Genomic DNA, 19,934 nt, shown 5'->3' with positions numbered 1-19,934 from the left:
GGACATGCACAAGGTGGTATGAGAGCATGCCGGAGCACGTGGTGATTGAGGGAGCTGCTGAGGGAGCCAGGCTTGTTCAGCCTGGAGAAGAGAAGGTGAGGGGGCACACCTGGCTGCAGTCTTCTGCTGTGTGAAGGGGGCTGTCTGGCTTGCCAAGGCCTGCCCTCAGCCAGACAGAGCTCGGGAGTGCAGGGCCCAGGAGCGGCCTGGCCTCCTGTGTGGGTCAGCCTGGCCTGAGCTGCAGCTCCCAGGTTCTGGGGAGCTCTGGGAGATCTCGGCTTCCCATTGAAGCTTGTAAGGGGGACACAAAGTGTCCTCCCTGCAGTGTCCCAAAGGGAGGAGCAGCATCGGAGGCTCCTGTCATGGGAGAGAGCAGGTTCTCCCTCTTCCTTGCAGAGCAGGTGGCTAACGGAAGGGGAGAAGAACAAACCAGCACGACTCTCCAGCTATGCTGCACAAAGTCTTTAATGAGAAGGAGCAAATGCAGTGGCAGAGAACAGAGACCAAGAAACACGTCTGCAGGCTTCAGGGAGGCACAGAGAATGGCCCATGGCCCAACAACAAGCTCCAGGCAAAGCGCTTGCCTCTCCCCGTTCTGCTCTCCCTGCTGGCAATCCCAGCCCCCCAAGAGCAGTCCCTAACTCCGGTACCCTCCCCCCCGTCAGCAGGAGGTTCAGCAAAGCGGAAGAGAACGAGCCCTTTCTCAAGGAGCTCAGAGCAAAGCAGAGCCAGAGGAGGCACGGCGCGGCCTGCCGTGCAGCGAGGAGCAGTGGGCACAGGTCCCTCCTGCCAGGTGGGATGCGGACACCCAGCCCATCTGCAAGTCGTGGCCACGCTCCTAGTGCTGCTGCAGGGTCCCCTTCTTCCTTCCTGCTCCGAACGGGATGATCCGCTGCCTTCAGCAGTTCAGGCTGCAGCGAGGGGGAGGCAGACACAGCCCTGCCCCCCCCAGACCAAGGGAGCCCCCAGAAGAGATGGGAACCCCCGCGGCGCTGAGGGAGCTCCCAACAGCAGCTGACAGAGAGGATCCCACGGCTGTGCTCTGAGGGAAAGAGGTGAGGATGGGGCCCGGCAGGGTCACCACCACCGGGGAGGCCTCAATGGCCACCGTCGAGTCAGCACAGCGGGCGACACAGGGCTCACTGCAGCTGCTTGCAAGTGGGGTTGGGCCAGAAGCACCACAGGGACGTGGGAGGCAGGGTCTGAAGCAAGACATCTCTCAGGGAAGGAGGCAAAGCTGAAACACAGAGCAGGCAGGGAGCACGAACCTCAATATCAGTCTGTCTTTCTTTTCCTCAGCTCTCTCCGTGGACGCTCTTTGTTTTCAAAAACACACACTCTACCTACAGCTCCCACGGCCCTCATCGTGCCCTGCGAGTTGCACAGCACAGGAAGGCTGACCCACTTTTGGGACAGGAGCCAGCACAGGGGCTTTAAAGCACCTGTGGAAAGACTGATCATAGCCCATCTCCAGAACAAACCTTGCTGCATTGCAGAAGGCACTGGATGCACTTGACCGTTTGGTTAGAGACCACCTGCCTTTAGGCAGTAATTCTGGTGGGCAGACCTGCCTGCAGCTGAGCCCCATTCATCCCCTTCTGCTGGAAAGAACCCCGCTCTTCCCACCTCTCCCCAGCCACCTCCACCAAAAGGGCAAGAGGTGACAGCCCTTCAACTGCTCTATTGCAAGGCCAAGCTGAGGCAGCCCAAGCATCAACCTGAGTAGCCACCATGACAGCAGTTCAGCCCATAGGGAGAGATGGAGCGGACTGAGGCTTACCTCGTTCCTCGAGGAAAGGGAGGCAAGAGAGGAGGATGCAGAGCCTGGAGCAGCACAGGCTTTTATGCTGTGTCCCAGGTGCCCCATGGGGCACCAAACATTCCTTGCTCATGAAGCATCTAAACACCTGGTAGTTGCCGCTTGCCGAGGCCTCGCTGGTAATTAAGCCCTTGCCTCTTTCACTCAAAATGTTTTTCTCCCACTTCATACCGCCTAGAATTATAGAATGAAGCATAGAATGGTTTTGGGTTTTAAAGGGACCTTAAAGATGATCTAGTTCCATCCCCCCCTGCCATGAGCAGGGATACCTTCCACTAGATCAGGTTGCTCAAATCCCCATCCAACCTGGCTTGAACACTGCCAGGGAGGGGGCAACCGCAGCTTCTCTGGATGACTTGTTCCACTGTCTCACCACCCTCCCAGGAAAGAATTTCTTCCTAATACCTAATCTAAATCTACCCTCTTTCAGTTTTAAGCCATTACTCCTCGTCCTATCCCTACAGTCTCTGATAAAGAGTCCCTCCCCATCTTTGCTGAAGGTCTCTTGGGAACCTTCTCTTCTCTAGGCTAAACCACCCCAACTCTCTCAGCCTGTCCTCCTAGGGCAGGTGCTCCCACCCCTTGATCAGCCTTGTGGCCCTCCTCTGCACCCACTCGAGGAGGTCCATCTCCTTCTTATGCTGGGCGCCCTGGAGCTGAACACGGTATTCCAGGTGGGGTCTGACAAGAGTGGTGTAGGGGGGAGAATCACCTCCCTCGACCTGCTAGCCACGCTACTTTTGATGCAGCCCAGGATATGACTGGCTTTCTGGGCCGCAAGCGCGCATAGCCGTCTCATATTCAGTTTTTCATCCACCAATACCCCCCAGTCCTTCCCCGCCCGGCTGCTCTCAATCCACTCATGGGCCAGCCTGTATCCATGTCTGGGATTGCCCCGACCCGCGTGCGGGACCTTGCACTTGGCCTTGTTGAACTTCATGAGATTCGCACGCGCCCACCTCTCTAGCCTGTCAAGGTCCCTCTGGATGTCTTCTCTTCCCTCTAGAGTATCAACCACACCACTCAGCTTGGTGTCCTCTGCAAACTTGCTGAGGGTGCACTCAATCCCACTGTCCATGTCCCCGACAAAGATGTTAAATAATACTGGTCCCAGTACGGACCCCTGAGGGACGCCATTCATCACTGGTCTCCACCCGGACATTGAGCCGTTGACTGCAACTCTTTGAGTGTGACCATCCAGCCAATTCCTTATCCACTGAGTGGTCCACCCACCAAATTCATGTCTCTCCATTTTAGAGACATGGATGTTGTGCGGGACAGTATCAAATGCTTTGCGCAAGTAGATGATGTCAGTCGCTCTTCCTTTATCTGCCAACGTTGTAACCCTGTTGTAGAGGGCCACTAAGTTTGTCAGGCACGATTTTCCCTTAGGAAAGCCATGCTGGCTGTCACCAATCACCTCTCTGATTCCCACATGCCTTAGCATAGTTTCCAGGAGGATCTGCTCCATGATCTTGCCAGGCACAGAGGTGAGACTGACCAGCCTGCAGTTCACCAGGTCGTCCTTTTTTCCCCTTTTTAAAAATGGGGGTTACATTTCCCCTTTTCCAGTTGCTGAGAACTTCACCAGCCTGCCACAACTTTTCAAATGTGATGGACAGTGGCTTAGCAGCTTCATCTGCCTGTTCCTTCAGGACCCTCGGATGCATCTCATCAGGTCCCATGGACTTGTGCAAATTCAGGTTCCTTAGATGGTCTCGAACCTAATCTTCTCCTACAGTGGGTGGTACTTCATTCTCCCGCTCCCTGCCTTTGGATTCTGTGAATTGGGAGGCATGGCTAGAGCACTTGCTGGTGAAGACCGAGGCAAAAATGTTGTTGAGTACCTCAGCCTTCTCCGTGTCGGTTATAGCTAGGTCTCCCAGTTAGTTCTTCAGAACGGGGGGTGGGGTACAGTCTCTTTCACCTTCCTTTGTTGTCCTATGTTCCTGAAGAAACCCTTCTTGTTAGTTTTCACGTCCCTAGCCAAGTTCAGCTCCAGCTGTGCCTTGGTTTTCTGATCCCCTTCCTTGCACTCCTGGGCCATTTCCCTATAATCTGCCCGGGATGTGTGTCCCTACCTCCACTGCCTATGCATTTTGGTTTTGTGTTTCAGTTTGGCTATGAGGTCTTGACTTAGCCAAGCTGGCCTCCTGCTTCCCCTGCCTGACTTCTTGCATGTTGGGACTGACAGCTCTAGCGCCCTAAGAAAAATGTCTTTCAATATCTCCCAGTTCTCGTTCACTCCTTTATATCTGAGGGCAGTTTCCAGGAGGGATCCCATGCAATAGCACCCTAAACAGCCAAACTTTACCCATCCTGTACCCGTCAAGATTGAGAATTGTGCCAGGGCATGATCACTGCAGTCCAGGCTACCTCCAGTCTCAACCTCTTCTACTGAATTCTTCCGCACTAGTAAACAACATTTTTTTGTTGTTTAAACAGCAGGCTCTCCATCACCTGTACTAGGAAGTGGTCCTCAACACACTCCAGTAGTTTCCTGGGCTGGTTGCAGTTCGCTGTGCCATTTTTCCATCAGATGTCTGGGTGGTCCAGATCAGTCCCCTATCAGGATCACGACCTGTGAGCGTGAGCCTTCCTAGCGTTGAAATGATTCGTCTGTGTCCCAGATTCATAAGGCCAATTAACTCGGAGGTCTCAGGCTAGTGTGGAGGAAGATTTTAAGTGGGTTTGTGTCATACGGATTGCCATTGTCACGTTGCCCTCTTCATGGCGAGTGTGGCCACCAGTCGCGGTGAAATTCAGCTATGAGCTCGCGAGCGCTTTCCGTGCAGGCACTCAAGCTAATCCTAAGAGACGTTTCTCCAATGGGTCATCGTAGACACACAGGAGACAGTGGGTAAGTTCAGGCAGAAGGTCAAGACTGCACAATCCCATACGGGAGAAGAGACGCACCTCTCCAGGCACCTAGCAAAGCTCAGTGGCAAAGAGGGATCATTGTGGGCTGGAGGGAAGCCCCTTGCGGGCAGGACTGAAGGCCACGAGGACCTTGCTTACAGTCATCAGGCTCTGCCACAGCCTGTTTTCGCTTTTTCTGCCCACAAGCCCAGGGAACAACAGCAGATGCATAGCGATGAAGAGCAGACCAGAGGGTCATGTGGGTCTCTTTCAAGTGTTTCTCCCTAGGATCTCCATTGCCATGTCCCTTGGTGACTTGGCCAGGCCCTCACGCTTCTTCCAACCAGGGGTCTGGGCTCAGCTTGGGAAGTGGAGAACCTGTTGGAAACAGGCTAATCAAGGCGTAGGAGGGTGATCAGAGAGATGCCCGCATCGTTCCCTGAAAGAGACCCACACCCAAATTCACCTGTTTTGCTCAGCATGGTCATCCCAGAGGCCGACAGCCTGGATGGCCTGCTTTTGAGGAGAGGTGCAGGGCAGGGAGCCAAAAGCTCATGGCCCTTTTTCCTGGGTCAGGCATGGGGTGGCCCATTCCACGCATTTCCAACTATAAAGGCACATCGGATCAGTCTGCCAGAGCACCTGGGAGTCATTGTGATGTGGAAGAGTTGGGGAAAACCGTGAACTCCAGGCAAACATGAGTCACCCTGCTGTGGACTTCCATGGACACCGTGCCCTGGTCTCAGGTATGCCAGGGATACCTGAGCTCATAGCCTCATTCCTCCCAAAGTGCCGCTTTCCTCAGGGGCATTTCCACACAGTGTAGCACCATTTCTGAAACAACTGGTGCTTCCATGGAATTTCATGCTGCTGCTGCCTTCCAAGGCATTGCCTTTCAGTGGCTCATCAAGGGCCCATGAGACTCGGTGCACCTCAGAATAACGAAGGTTAGAAGGGACCTCTGGAGGTTCTTTGGGACCCAGACTTCCTGCTCCGAGCAGACTAAGCTTCCCATTTACCTGAGGAAGCCCTGGGCCTTGCCCCATTGACTTGTGAACACCGCCACTGTCAGAGAGCTCACTGCCTCTTGGGCAGCTCTTGCAGGGCTGCACCGTGCCCCCTGTCACTTCTTCTCCCCCAAAGACAACTGGCATTTCCCTTGTTGCAACTTGTTAGTGTTGATCTTGCCCTTTTGCAGTGCACCTCTCTGGAGAGACTGGCTCCATCCTTACACAGCCTGCTGTAGCTGTTGGGAGAATGCAGTTCTTCACTTGCCTGGAATTTTTCTCTCACTGGCCCATCTGCTACTCAGGTACCAGGGACCTTGCAGTCAGCATCCAAGCTGCTGGCCTAGCAGGCAATTAGGCAGAAGGGAGCTTACAAGCACATAGCCCAAAATGTGCATGCTGCTGCTTATCAGGAACACAAGCACCTAGCACAAGCCATGTTCTTGCAGATGGCCTGCGGAACCAGAGGTGACCTCACAGTCAACATCCAAGCCACGTTCTGGCTTCTGGCCAGTCAGGTACTCAGGTAGCAGGGAGCTCCCTTGCGGATAGATACCCATGCCGTCCTCCTGCTGCCAGCTTGTGAAGCACTCAGACAAGGAGGACTTCTGGAAGAGGCCACTCTGGATTGTCTTTGCAAGGTGACGGCAATTGGCAGAGGTTCCTGAGGCCTGGAAGAAAGTCAGTGTCACTCCTGTCTTCCAGAAGGGCACAAAGGAGGACCTGGGGAACTGCAAGCTGGCCAGCCTCACCTCCATCCCTGGGAATGGGAAGGAGCAAGTCATCCTGGAATCCCTTTCCAGACACCTGAGGAACATGAAGCCCGTTTCTGTGTGACTGTGCTCTCCTCTTTTTGGGTGGCGATGTGTGTGTGTGTGTGTTTGTGCGTGTGTGTGAGGTGTTGTCCAGGAAACTTCAGCTTGATTCAAACCAAAATGGGGCACACCAGTCCGAACGTGGCCTCTGCAGTGCTGAGGGAACGGCAACGATCCTTCCCCTCAGCTTTCATCCATGAGCTTGTGTTGGAAGGGAGCTTTCGAGATGACCCCCTCCAACCATGTATCCACCAAACAGGCACGCTTTCACCTGAGCAAGGGCTTGAGGCACGGTCCCCTTCCTACCAGCCAGGAGCTCTCACAGCTGAGCCTCCCAGGCCCACAAGTGGGCCACCAGCAGATAACAGTGAGGGTGCCAGCGCTGGTGAGAAGATTCCAGGGTTATGGGGTAATGTCTAGTGGTGGACAGGAGGTAACTATAGGATTAGGAGTGAAGGCTCCCTTTGGGATTTGCAGTGAAAGCTGTGAGCCAGACTCTTCTAAGAGGTGCACTGCAAAAGGGCAAGAGGCAACAACTTCAAGTTGGAACAAGGGAAATGCCAGCTGTCTTTGTGGGTAAAGAACTGACAGGGGGCACAGTGTAGTCCTGGAAGAGCTGCTCAAGAGACAGGGACCTCTCCGACAGTGGCAGTGTTCAGAAGTTGATGGGAGCCTTCTGAGGTAACTGGGGAGCTTGGTCTGCTCAGACCAGGAGGCTGGCCCAGAGAACCTCCAGAAGTACCACCCCTCCCGCATTATTCTGGGGTGCACTGGGGTGCACTCATGGGCCCCTGTGCAGCCACCAGAAGGCAGTGCCTTGAAGGCAGCAGCGGCACGAGATTGCACAGAAGTACCAGTTGTTTCAGGAACGGTGCTAGGACCTGAGGAAACGCCCTTGAGGAAAGCGGCACTTTGGGAGGAATGAGGCTTTGAGCTCTGGTATCCCTGGCATGCGCGAGGCCAGGGCACGGTGTCCACGGAAGTCCACAGCAGGGTGACTCATGTTTGCCTGGAGTTCACGGTTTTCCCCAACTCTTCCACATCACGATGACTCCCAGGTGCTCTGGCAGACTGATGCAGTGTCCCTTTGTAGTTGGAAATGCATCCTTTCCATCCAGGGATTTTCCATGCCTGACCCAGGAAAAAGGGCCATGAGCTTTTGGCTCCCTGCCCTGCACCTCTCCTCAAAAGCAGGCCATCCAGGCTGTTGGCCTTTGGGATGACCGTGCTGAGCAAAATAGGTCAATTTGGGTGTGGGTTTTTTCAGGGAAGGACACGGACATCTCTTTGATCACAAAACCAGGCCATGGTAGAGCCTGATGAGCGTAAGCAAGGTCCTCGTGGCTGTCACTCCTGCCCGCAGGGGACTTCCCTCCAGCCCACCATGGTCTTTCCTTGCCATTGAGCTTTGCCACATCCCCGGAGAGGTGCGTCTCTTCTCCATATGGGATTGTGCAGTCTTGACCTTCTGCCTGATCTTACCCACTGTCTCCTGTGTGTCTACTATAACCCATGAGGAGAAATGTCCCTCAGGGTTAGCCTGAGTGCTTGCATGGAAAGCACTTGAGAGCTGACTGGCGAATTTCACCATGATTCGTGGACAAGCTCACCGTGAAGAGGGCAAAGAGACAAAGGCAACCCATATGACACAAACCCACTTAAAATCTCCTTATACACTAGCTTGACATCTCTGAGTTAATTGGCCTTAGGAAGCGGGGACACAGATGAATCATTTCAATGTTTGATTGTATGAAAAGGGAGTACAATATTTCAGATGAAAAAGGCAAGGGCTTAATTACCAGCGAGGCCTCGGCAAGCGGCAACTACCAGGTGTTTAGATGCTTCATGAGCAAGGAATGTTTGGTGCCCCATGGGGCACCTGGGACACAGCATAAAAGCCTGTGCTGCTCCAGGCTCTGCATCCTCCTCTCTTGCCTCCCTTTCCTCGAGGAACGAGGTAAGCCTCAGTCCGCTCCATCTCTCCCTATGGGCTGAACTGCTGTCATGGTGGCTACTCAGGTTGATGCTTGGGCTGCCTCAGCTTGGCCTTGCAATAGAGCAGTTGAAGGGCTGTCACCTCTTGCCCTTTTGGTGGAGGTGGCTGGGGAGAGGTGGGAAGAGCGGGGTTCTTTCCAGCAGAAGGGGATGAATGGGGCTCAGCTGCAGGCAGGTCTGCCCACCAGAATTACTGCCTAAAGGCAGGTGGTCTCTAACCAAACGGTCAAGTGCATCCAGTGCCTTCTGCAATGCAGCAAGGTTTGTTCTGGAGATGGGCTATGATCAGTCTTTCCACAGGTGCTTTAAAGCCCCTGTGCTGGCCCCTGTCCCAAAAGTGGGTCAGCCTTCCTGTGCTGTGCAACTCGCAGGGCACGATGAGGGCCGTGGGAGCTGTAGGTAGAGTGTGTGTTTTTGAAAACAAAGAGCGTCCACGGAGAGAGCTGAGGAAAAGAAAGACAGACTGATATTGAGGTTCGTGCTCCCTGCCTGCTCTGTGTTTCAGCTTTGCCTCCTTCCCTGAGAGATGTCTTGCTTCAGACCCTGCCTCCCACGTCCCTGTGGTGCTTCTGGCCCAACCCCACTTGCAAGCAGCTGCAGTGAGCCCTGTGTCGCCCGCTGTGCTGACTCGACGGTGGCCATTGAGGCCTCCCCGGTGGTGGTGACCCTGCCGGGCCCCATCCTCACCTCTTTCCCTCAGAGCACAGCCGTGGGATCCTCTCTGTCAGCTGCTGTTGGGAGCTCCCTCAGCACCGCGGGGGTTCCCATCTCTTCTGGGGGCTCCCTTGGTCTGGGGGGGGCAGGGCTGTGTCTGCCTCCCCCTCGCTGCAGCCTGAACTGCTGAAGGCAGCGGATCATCCCGTTCGGAGCAGGAAGGAAGAAGGGGACCCTGCAGCAGCACTAGGAGCGTGGCCACGACTTGCAGATGGGCTGGGTGTCCGCATCCCACCTGGCAGGAGGGACCTGTGCCCACTGCTCCTCGCTGCACGGCAGGCCGCGCCGTGCCTCCTCTGGCTCTGCTTTGCTCTGAGCTCCTTGAGAAAGGGCTCGTTCTCTTCCGCTTTGCTGAACCTCCTGCTGACGGGGGGGAGGGTACCGGAGTTAGGGACTGCTCTTGGGGGGCTGGGATTGCCAGCAGGGAGAGCAGAACGGGGAGAGGCAAGCGCTTTGCCTGGAGCTTGTTGTTGGGCCATGGGCCATTCTCTGTGCCTCCCTGAAGCCTGCAGACGTGTTTCTTGGTCTCTGTTCTCTGCCACTGCATTTGCTCCTTCTCATTAAAGACTTTGTGCAGCATAGCTGGAGAGTCGTGCTGGTTTGTTCTTCTCCCCCTTCCGTTAGCCACCTGCTCTGCAAGGAAGAGGGAGAACCTGCTCTCTCCCATGACAGGAGCCTCCGATGCTGCTCCTCCCTTTGGGACACTGCAGGGAGGACACTTTGTGTCCCCCTTACAAGCTTCAATGGGAAGCCGAGATCTCCCAGAGCTCCCCAGAACCTGGGAGCTGCAGCTCAGGCCAGGCTGACCCACACAGGAGGCCAGGCCGCTCCTGGGCCCTGCACTCCCGAGCTCTGTCTGGCTGAGGGCAGGCCTTGGCAAGCCAGACAGCCCCCTTCACACAGCAGAAGACTGCAGCCAGGTGTGCCCCCTCACCTTCTCTTCTCCAGGCTGAACAAGCCTGGCTCCCTCAGCAGCTCCCTCAATCACCACGTGCTCCGGCATGCTCTCATACCACCTTGTGCATGTCCCCTCTTCCTCTTCCCATGTGCACAGGAAGACCTCTGCTATGGCTCACACTTCCTGACTGCGGTCCTTCTGAAAAATGCCACCAGTGCTCAGGCAACCTGTGGTGGGATGGCGTGAGGCTGTCTCTGTCCTGTCAGCGGTGTTGGAGAGAAATGCCCCAGAGCCTGCAATGTCCCTGGAAGGAAGCTTTGTGGGTCGAAATCCTGCTGGTCAATGCCACATCCTAGATTGGCACCTACAGAATGTGCCACTGGGCCTGAAAGAGGGAAGGATGCATCTCAGGAGCTCTCCAGCTTCGGGAGCAGAGGGCAGAGGGGCTCCCAGGTGACTAACGAGAGGGAAAAGTTGCCGCAGTCTCCAAAAAAGGGGAAAAAGGACTACCTGGGGAACGAAGGAAAGGTGATGATAAACTGGAGCAAGTTCAGCGGGGGATCCGTAGGATAGTCAGGGGGCGGGGGCTCTGGCCTTGTGAGGAGAAGCTGAGGACCCAAGGTGTGCTTAGCTGGGAGAAGAAAAGGCTTTGCGGGGATCTAATAGGAGCCTCCCAGTGCCTACAAGGAGGCTACTGAGATGGCTGGGGGATGAGAGCCGACGGTCAGAAATTGAACGGGCAGTTTGTGACTGGCTAGAGGAACAAAAGGATCACCCAGAGGGTGCCTAAGCAAGGGAACAGGGGTCCAGAGAGGCTGTGAAATGTCTGTCCTCAAGGTATTTTACGACCCGAGAGGACAAAGCGCCCATCAGCTGGTGTGAGCCCGCTTGAAGCACTCTCTGGCTCCCTGAAAGGCCTTCCCAGGCAGAAGGGTTGATTGGAGTGTAAAGTGGTGACAGGGAGAGAGAGGATTTTGTGGGTGCATGTTTGAAGATTATCCAAGAGCATGCAGAAGATTATCCAAGGCATGCAGAATGCGAGTTCAGTAGGGGAGAGTGGAAACGTGGGAAGCCTCCAGCCATGTTTCTCTTCTAAGCCTCCCTAGCTAGGGGTGGCAGCTGGGGCATGCAGCAAGAGAGAACAGGCTGTCAGGAGTGGGACTCGAACCCACGCCTCCCTGTGAGACTGCAACCTGAATGCAGCGCCTTAGACCGCTCGGCCATCCTGACGTGCTGCTGCTCTTGGCGTTGCCGTTGCCGCTGCCGCTGCCGCTGCCGCTGCTGCCTCTGCCACTCCTCCCCCGCAGCTGCCAGAGCCAGCCCAGCTCAGCCAGCCTCCTCCGGGCACTGCTGCAGGGGGAGCTGGCTCCAGGGAGCACCCTTGCCCTGCTCCCACCAAGGGCTGCTGACAGGCAACCGCAGCTCCTACACGCACTTCCGACCACCCAGTACCCAGCACTCTTTTTGTTCCTTCCTCCTCTCTCTGTCTGGTGCTTTCTGCCCTTTCTGGAATATGTTTTCACAGAGGGGCCACAGCCGTTGCTGATGGCTCAGCTGTGTTGTGCGGTGGGTCCACTGTGGAGCTGGAACTGGCTGTGTCCGACACAGGGCAGCCCCTTACCTTGTCTCACAGAGGCCAACCTGCAGCACCCCCTAACCCCTCCACTTCCAAAACCTTGCCATATGGAGCCGACACAACGTCCACTGGGAATACCATAGGGCATAACACTGAGCTAGCACAGGTCTCCCTGTGCCCCAGACGGAGGCGCATTCACGCTGTCCCAGGCTAACGTGTGCTGGCATAATGTGCCCTTTGGTCGAATTTAAAAGGCACAGCAACTAGCCTGGATTTCTTCTTAGGCACCGGATATGTCCATATCTTGTACACTTGCCTAGTGTACATCAGCTCGGCAATCGGTGAGTGAAAAGCAGGCAATGCTAGGGTAACGATTCTCTACCCTGTCGTATAATGTGCAAGTAGGCCAGGTGGATCATTTCTAGCAGAGGTTTCTTGGCCTATATAACTTGGTTGGATATGAGCATCTGCCACATGCCATGCTGCATGCCCACAAGTAATTTGCTTTGCAGGACTCTAGCCGTTACCCGTTCCTGGGCTGACAGCCGTTTCTTGACCCCGTCATACCCGCCTGCTCTCAGGCAGACCTGTGGCTGGCTGTCAGGACCAGCCAACCCTACCCGTGTGCCCAGAAGCACATCTGGAAAGGCAGCCCCCACTCACCACATACAGGGAAGAGGCAGCTTTTGACAGCGTCATTCCCCGTGGGTTCTCGTATTGCTCTGTGATTGCCTGACGACCATTTTGGACACCGTCATGCCCGCATGTTCTCAGTTCTCCCTCCGATGGGCTGTCCACTTCCTTTGGACCAAGAAGTGTTCGGATATAAAAAGATACACCATGCAGCGGTATCCACTATGGAATGAACGGAAGCACCTAGCGCAACCTATGTTCTTGTGGACGGCCCATCGCCTGCAGAGCCAGAGGTGACCTCACAGTCGACATCCAAGCCATCTTCTGGCCTCTGGCCCATCAGGTACTCAGATAGCAGGGAGCTCCCTTGCAGATAGATACCCATGCCGTCCTCCTGCCGCCAGCTCGTGAAGCACTCAGACAAGGAGGACTTCTGGAAGAGGCCACTCTCGATCGTCTTTGAAGGGTCATGGCAATTGAAAGGTCATGGCCTGGCAAGAGAAGGAGCAATTCATTCTGGAGCTCCATCACGGGTGCTCTCCATGCCACAAACTTCACAGACGGCTCGGTGTTGTGGAGGCAGCTGGAACCAGCTCTGTCTGACACAGGGCAGCCCCTTACCTCTTCTCACAGAGGCCACCCTGCAGCACCCCCTCTCCCCTCCACTACCAGCACCTAGCCACATGTAGCCAATACGGTGCCCATTGGGCATACCTGCTCAGCCCTGCTCCTGGCTGGACCTGCGCGTGGGCAAGGCAGCAAAGAGACTAGGATGGAGAAAACCCCCAGGTGGTCAAGCTGATCGCACTGGTGTTTGCCAAAATAGCACCAGCCTTGTCCTTCTCCCCACCTGCAGATCCCTGGAGGTTGTGCTTGTGGCTGGGAAGTTGGGATTGAGCTGCCTGATGGGAAGGGAGAAACACCTGTGTCTCCAGGCCGCTCACTGCCTTTTGGGGAGAGCTCCGCCTGCTGCTCCACACCCACCCGCCTGCCTTGCTGAGGGGCACTTTGGGAGTGCTGGCTCCTCAGAAGGCAAAGGAGAAAGAAGGCAGCAGCGGCAGAGAGAAGGAGCTGAGGGAACAGGAGGGCCATGGGCATGGGTGCCCAGAGGGCTTGCAGCAGTGCAGGTTAAAACTTGCTGGGAGAGGCAGCAGCTGCCAGGCGCAGGGGAAAAAGAGCAATTAGCAGAGGATGGTTTCGATCCATCGACTTCTGGGTTATGGGCCCAGCACGCTTCCGCTGCGCCACTCTGCTCCCCCCAGCGCCTTGGCTGGGACCTCCCGCAGCCCTGCCTGATGCTCCCTGGCACTGCCAGCACTCCTGCCTCCTTCCCTTCCTCTTACCTGTGACCTCACCTGCGCAGGAAAATTGTCTCCCTGGAAACTTTGCCTGCTTGGGGCCTGTGGTGGGTAGCTCAAGGGTCTTGCTTTGTCCTTCTCCCCACACCTCCTGCGCAGAACCCTGCAGGGGGACTTCCTCTTTGACCACCCGGGCTGGCTCTGCAGGCGCTGAAGGGAACCGCCGGCGCGAGAGGGCAGCCCTGTTGCTTTGCAGGGCGGAGAGGAGCTGCTCTCCAGCGAGCTCATGAGGGCTGCAACCTGTCACGTCCCACCTGGGGGAAGAGGGCGAGTGACTAAGATTCGCAAATCCTCTCGGTGTGGATTAAGGTGAGCCAACACTCAAGGTCCGTACGCAAACACCAGCTTTAATGGAAAGCTTCTACAGAAACAAGTATCGAGTACGAATATTGGATGCTCGCCAGCCCTCTCGCAATTATATCTACCCCGGCTATGCGGCTAAGCTATGCAGCTTTATGGAAAATTGAGGTAGGCCGTGCAGTACTTCACGACAATTTAACCACCTTAACAGCTTAACAACCTTAGGAGAGGTGAAAGAGAGAGGGGGAGAGAGAGAGAGAAAGAGGAAAGAAGAGGAGAATCACCGGTCCTGGATGCAGCGCTGGACCTGCCAACGGGGGTATTCGCTCCCTATTTATAGATTTCCGTCTCGGGACCTCTGGAACCTTCTCTCGTCCCAGTTCCAGGAGTGGTAGAGATACCAGTCGAATTCAGAGGGGCAACCAGTCAAACCAAGAGGAGTGATACCGGGTCCCTCCCCCAGGCCCCATGTGTGGGGAGAAATAAGACACTTCATAGACCGCGGGGGGTGGGGCCGAGGCAAGACCGTCCCACCTTCGCAGGACTCCCTCCCTCAGCCCCACTCCTGGTACTGTCCGGTCCTGCAGTCCTAGCGACCGCTGCTCTACGTTGTGGTTTTAGCAGCCGTTGAGCACCAAGGCTGTTTGAGACATCCCGTTGTTTTGCACTAGCGGTTCTCTACACCACCCTGCTTGGCAATTCAGCTCCCAGGGGGCTGGGGGACTGTGCCCGGCGTAAAAGTCAGTTCTTTGCTGGCCAAGGAGGCAGACAAATTGCATAGCAGTTAGTGCCTTGCCTTTCATACCAGCTGGGAGGGCCTTGCCCTGCCCGTGCTGCGCTGTAGTCCTACAGAGCTCCTGGCTTGTCCTCCCTCCGGGCACAGCCCCGCCCTTGCTGCTCCCTGACAGCCAACTGCTGCCCCCGCCACCATGCAGGGTGCCAGAGAGCCAGAGAAAATCCCCAAGGCTGTTTGAGACATCTCGTTGTTTTGCACTAGCAGTTCTCTACACCACCCTGTGGCTCAAACAGCAGTGCGGTCTGAGTTCCGTATTTTACATCTTCATCTTCAGTGGTGATTCGAATGCAGGGGACAGAGGCAGAAAGAGAGGCCAAGAGCTTAGAATCATAAACCAAACTACTGCAAGGCCTATTATCACTGCCAGAAATATCGTTAAAATCATAATACCAATATTTACAAGCCATTTTCCCCACCCCAGGAGTCCAAGAGACTTCAGGAGAGAGCTGAACCAGGATCCAGGGCTCCAGCCGTTAAACCTGTCCTTTGGTTGCATTGCCTGGAAAAGCTCTCCGGTCTGCTCGGACACCTCTCTCATCTTCTTTTGTGCTTCTTCTGTGGCGGTAGTTGCGTTCTGAATGGTTAGACAGCATTCTCCATCGGTGAGATTTAACATGCCACATACTCCCTGCTCTTTTAACATTAACATATCTAAAGCTAATCTGTTTTGTAAAGTCATTTTAGACACTCGTTGGACTTGCAAATTTTTTTCCCCAAAAGCACATCTGGTCCAATCGCTCAAGACATGTACTTGCCAGGTCAGGTTCTCTAAGACAAACTGGTGTCTTTTAAGGGTTACATATGGGGTAAATATATCTTCTAACATCGGAGACGTTGTCATGCCCCAGGTATAATAATCGGGTACTCGGACTCCCTGCACTGTCCATTCGGGCCGCACCTGGGGCTCATCACCTTCCCGGTGCTTTCTGTTTTGGTGAGGCGCTGAGAAATTGAACACTGTAGAAGGACACGTTGTAGGAACTCCTGTTCCACATTGTAATCTCGCATATTGCCTCACATTGAGATGGGAATATATTTTTCCATTTGAACATCCCCATAACCTTCCTCGTGGGGCAGGGTACCACATTGTACTACGTTGGTAACCATTGTCCCTGGGTACCCAAGTACCCTGTAGGTCCCTGTCCCACACCTTTTGGTGTTCTGGACCAGAGCTTGTGGGAATACCGCACCTGACTGCAGTTTCTCCCGTTTTCCGGGTACCGTTGCACCTACTGTCCAAATTTTGGAAACCCCGGGAAGGGTATCCCAAGGAAGTGCACATATCCCGTATAAAGGCTTGGAGTTCAGGGATGTACCATGTCTCAATGGGGTTTCCTGCACCCGTGGTGCAATTTAGGGTTGTGGTACAGTTCATCCACTGGGAGTATCCTGGGGAGGGGGCTTCAACATAATTCTCATCAACTGGATGGTTGGGGTCAGTGTCTCCATACGACATACGTTTGATAAACCAAGCCCACTCATATCGGGTTCTATTAATTTTACCATATTCCTGGCCTGGGTGATTCGGAATCTGTACACACCATGCAGGAGACCACCTAACAGTATAGGGGTGCTCAAAAGGTTCCGTTTCAGGAGGTGGAGGCCAGTAGGGGATTTGGGTACATGATATCCTATGGGGATTCGCACAGTGAGTCTGGCTCCACCATTCACCTGACTTCTTACTGGCCCTTTCTCTTCACCTAACTTGCCTACCTTGTAAAGGGGGAGAAGAATTTCCCATCCATGCAGGCAATTCCGGGACGAGGCAAGAACAAGTGCTGTAGGCAACGGGGTTTTGCCGAGTCCCTGGGCGGCTGGAGGGACCCTATCTATGGAGCCGAGTCCCACAGCTGCAGCATGGTCAAAAGGGATGGCGCTCCGCAGTTGGCAGGATTCAAACCTGCGCGGGGAAACCCCAATGGATTTCTAGTCCATCGCCTTCACCACTCGGCCACAACTACCTGCTCTAGTCCCCTCTGACCTGCTGATCATAGGCCCTCTGCAATGACACCTGCCTCCCTGGCAGTTTCAAGGCCAGGCCTCATGCGAAGCCCTGCGGTTCAGACCTCCACTGAACATGACGGGCACCTGGTGCCAGGCTTCCAGAGCCCTTGAGAGGCGTAACCCCAGGGGCTACAGCTGCAGCTCCCAGCGCCTTGTCCACAGCCGGGCACCTGGGATATCCTGCCACGGGGGATGTTTTCACTCCCAAGACGGCATCTCATCTGCTCCCAGGGAAGAAATGGAGGCTGCTGTGTGGAGGCAACCAGGGATGGCCGTGACTGTGGGGTGGGCTATTAGACCCCGCTTTGCTTCTCAGATTTATCTAAATAAATAATTTATCTATTTATATTTATCTAAATAAATAATTTTTTTGTCGTCTTGTGGGGAAGCATCGGAGGTGGAAAGCTGCTGTATGGAGTCCTGTACGACAGGTGGCAGAAACTACTGAAGGAGAAGGTGAATCGAGTCAGTTTGCAGAGGTGAAAGCCATCCAGCTGGCTTTAGATATTGCTGAACGAGAAAAGTGGCCAACGCTCTATCTCTATACTGACTCATGGATGGTGGCAAATGCTCTGTGGGGGTGGTTGCGGCAATGGAAGCAGAGCAACTGGCAGCGCGGAGGCAAACCCATCTGGGCTGCCGCATTGTGGCAAGATACTGACGCCCGGGTAGAGAACCTGGTTGTAAAAGTACGCCACGTAGATGCTCACGTACCCAAGACTCGGGCCACGGAAGAACATCAAAACAATCAGCAGGTGGATCAGGCTGGTAAGATTGAAGTGGCTCAGGTGGATCTGGACTGGCAACATAAAGGTGAATTATTTCTAGCTCGGTGGGCCCATGACACCTCAGGCCATCAAGGAAGAGATGCAACATATAGATGGGCTCGCGATCGAGGGGTGGACTTAACCATGGACACTATTGCACAGGTTATCCATGAATGCGACACATGCGCTGCAATCAAGCGAGCCGAGCGGTTCAAGCCTCTTTGGTATGGAGGACGATGGCTGAAATATAAATACGGGGAGGCCTGGCAGATTGATTACATCACACTCCCACAAACCCGCCAAGGCAAGCGCCATGTGCTTACAATGGTGGAAGCAACCACCGGATGGCTGGAAACATATCCCGTGCCCCATGCCACCGCCCAGAACACTATCCTGGGTCTTGAAAAGCAAGTCCTGTGGCGACATGGCACCCCAGAAAGAATTGAGTCAGATAACGGAACTCATTTCCGAAACAGCCTCATAGACACCTGGGCCAAAGAGCATGGCATTGAGTGGGTATATCACATCCCCTATCACGCACCAGCCTCCGGGAAAATAGAACGATACAATGGACTGTTAAAGACTACACTGAGAGCAATGGGCGGTGGAACATTTAAACATTGGGATACGCATTTAGCAAAGGCCACCTGGTTAGTCAACACCAGGGGATCTGCCAATCGAGCTGGCCCTGCCCAATCAAGACTTTTACGTACTGTGGAAGGGGATAAAGTCCCTGTAGTGCACATAAAAAAATATGATGGGGAAGACAGTCTGGGTTACTCCCGCCTTAGGCAAAGGTAAACGCATTCGTGGGATTGCTTTTGCTCAAGGACCTGGGTGCACTTGGTGGGTGATGCGGGAGGATGGGGAAGCCCAATGTGTACCTCGAGGAGATTTGATTTGGGGTGAAAATAGCCAATGAACTGAATTATATAATGTTAGTTGCTATATAATACTGGATGTCATCACTTCTGTGATTACTATATGACATATCAACAGTATACAGCAAGAATCACCCAAACTAACGAAGAATGAGCTCTGAGGAAACCAAGCAAAGTGCAGAGATGATAGAACTAGAACTGGCTTCAGCATGCTACAATCCAACACCACGTACTACCTCTCCTGCCCAGAAAGACCGTTATGACAGATGAATCCCAAAGTCATAAACTGAATGAACTCAACAAGTGTTCTAGAGGGATAGCATATAGACTAACGGAATGATACTCGTGTGTTGTATCAAAGGAAAGGAAGGGGGTGGTCGTTAATGAGGATGTGTTGGATAATGTGGGACCTGGGCATGATGTAAATGTTATGGAATAAGGGGTGCATACTGTCCTGGTTTCAGCTGGGATAGAGTTAATTTCCTTCTTGGTAGCCGGTATGGGGCTGTGTTGTGGCTTTAGGATGAGAACAATGTCGATGATACACTGCCGTTTTGTTCTTGATAAGTAGTTGCTAAGTGGCGCTCACAGTGGTCAAGGACTTTTCAGCTGCCCATGCTCTGCCGGGTGCACAAGAAGCCGGGAGGGGGCACAGCCAGGACAGCTGACCCAGGCTGGCCAAGGGGCTATTCCATACCATGTGACGTCATGCTCAGTATATAAACTGGGGGAGTTAGCCGGGGGAGGGGCAACGATCGCTGCTTGGGGGACGGGCCGGGCATCGGTCGGCGGGTGGTGAGCAACTGTAGAGTGCATCGCTTGCTTTGTATTACTATTGTACTATTATTACTTGGTTTTATTATTATTGTTATTATTACTATTACTACTGTTCTATTTTTATTTTACTTTAGTTATTAAACTGTGCTTATCTCAACCCACGAGCTTTTCCCTTTTGCCCTTCCGATCCTCTCCCCCGTCCCACCGGTGGGGGAGTGATCGAGCGGCTGCGTGGTGCTTAGTTGCCGGCTCGGGTTAAACCACGACAGTTAGCAATGAGGGCCGTGTTGTGGAAGCTCTCTTTGGAGATGAGCTGCTGTAGTTTCAGGTGTAGGGAAGACAGCTGGTGACGCTGTGCTGCTTGGGATGTCAGGTGAGACCAGGCTCTTAAGTTCTGCTCGCCAACCACCAACAGTGGACCCCTTATCACGGGGTCATACTCAGCACTGGTCCGTTCCCTTCCCCCGACTTGCCCACCTTGTCAATGGGAGCAGAATTTCCCATTAATCCAGGAATTTGGGGGAGGAGGGGCGAGGACAAGTGCAGTAGGCAAGGGGGTTTTGCTGTCTCCCTGGGCACCACGTACAGTGTGGAGCTGAGCCCCACAGCTGCAGTGGGGTCAACTGCAGGCAGCCCAAAAGGGGACTGCGCTCCGTAGCTGGCAGGATTCGAACCTGCGCGGGGAAACCCCAATGGATTTCTAGTCCATCGCCTTCACCACTCGGCCACAACTAC

At 54.4% G+C, this 19,934-nt stretch overlaps 3 non-coding genes across 3 annotated transcripts; all 3 read right to left on the bottom strand.

Moving 5' to 3' along the window:
* Positions 1 to 11,254: 11,254 nt before the first annotated feature.
* Positions 11,255 to 11,337, bottom strand: TRNAL-CAG (transfer RNA leucine (anticodon CAG)). The gene has a single exon. It is a non-coding gene; the product is annotated as a tRNA-Leu (tRNA).
* Positions 11,338 to 16,649: 5,312 nt separating this feature from the next.
* TRNAS-AGA (transfer RNA serine (anticodon AGA)) lies at positions 16,650 to 16,731 on the bottom strand. Its single transcript has one exon. It is a non-coding gene; the product is annotated as a tRNA-Ser (tRNA).
* A 3,121-nt stretch (positions 16,732 to 19,852) lies between these two features.
* On the bottom strand, positions 19,853 to 19,934 carry TRNAS-AGA (transfer RNA serine (anticodon AGA)). Its single transcript has one exon. It is a non-coding gene; the product is annotated as a tRNA-Ser (tRNA).

The sequence above is a fragment of the Nipponia nippon genome, unplaced genomic scaffold (genome assembly GCF_047370975.1).
Source record: "Nipponia nippon isolate SJK-2023a ecotype South Korea unplaced genomic scaffold, ASM4737097v1 scaffold_9, whole genome shotgun sequence".
Classification (NCBI taxonomy): Eukaryota; Metazoa; Chordata; class Aves; order Pelecaniformes; family Threskiornithidae; genus Nipponia; species Nipponia nippon.
This window is presented reverse-complemented; position numbering and strand designations above follow the sequence as displayed.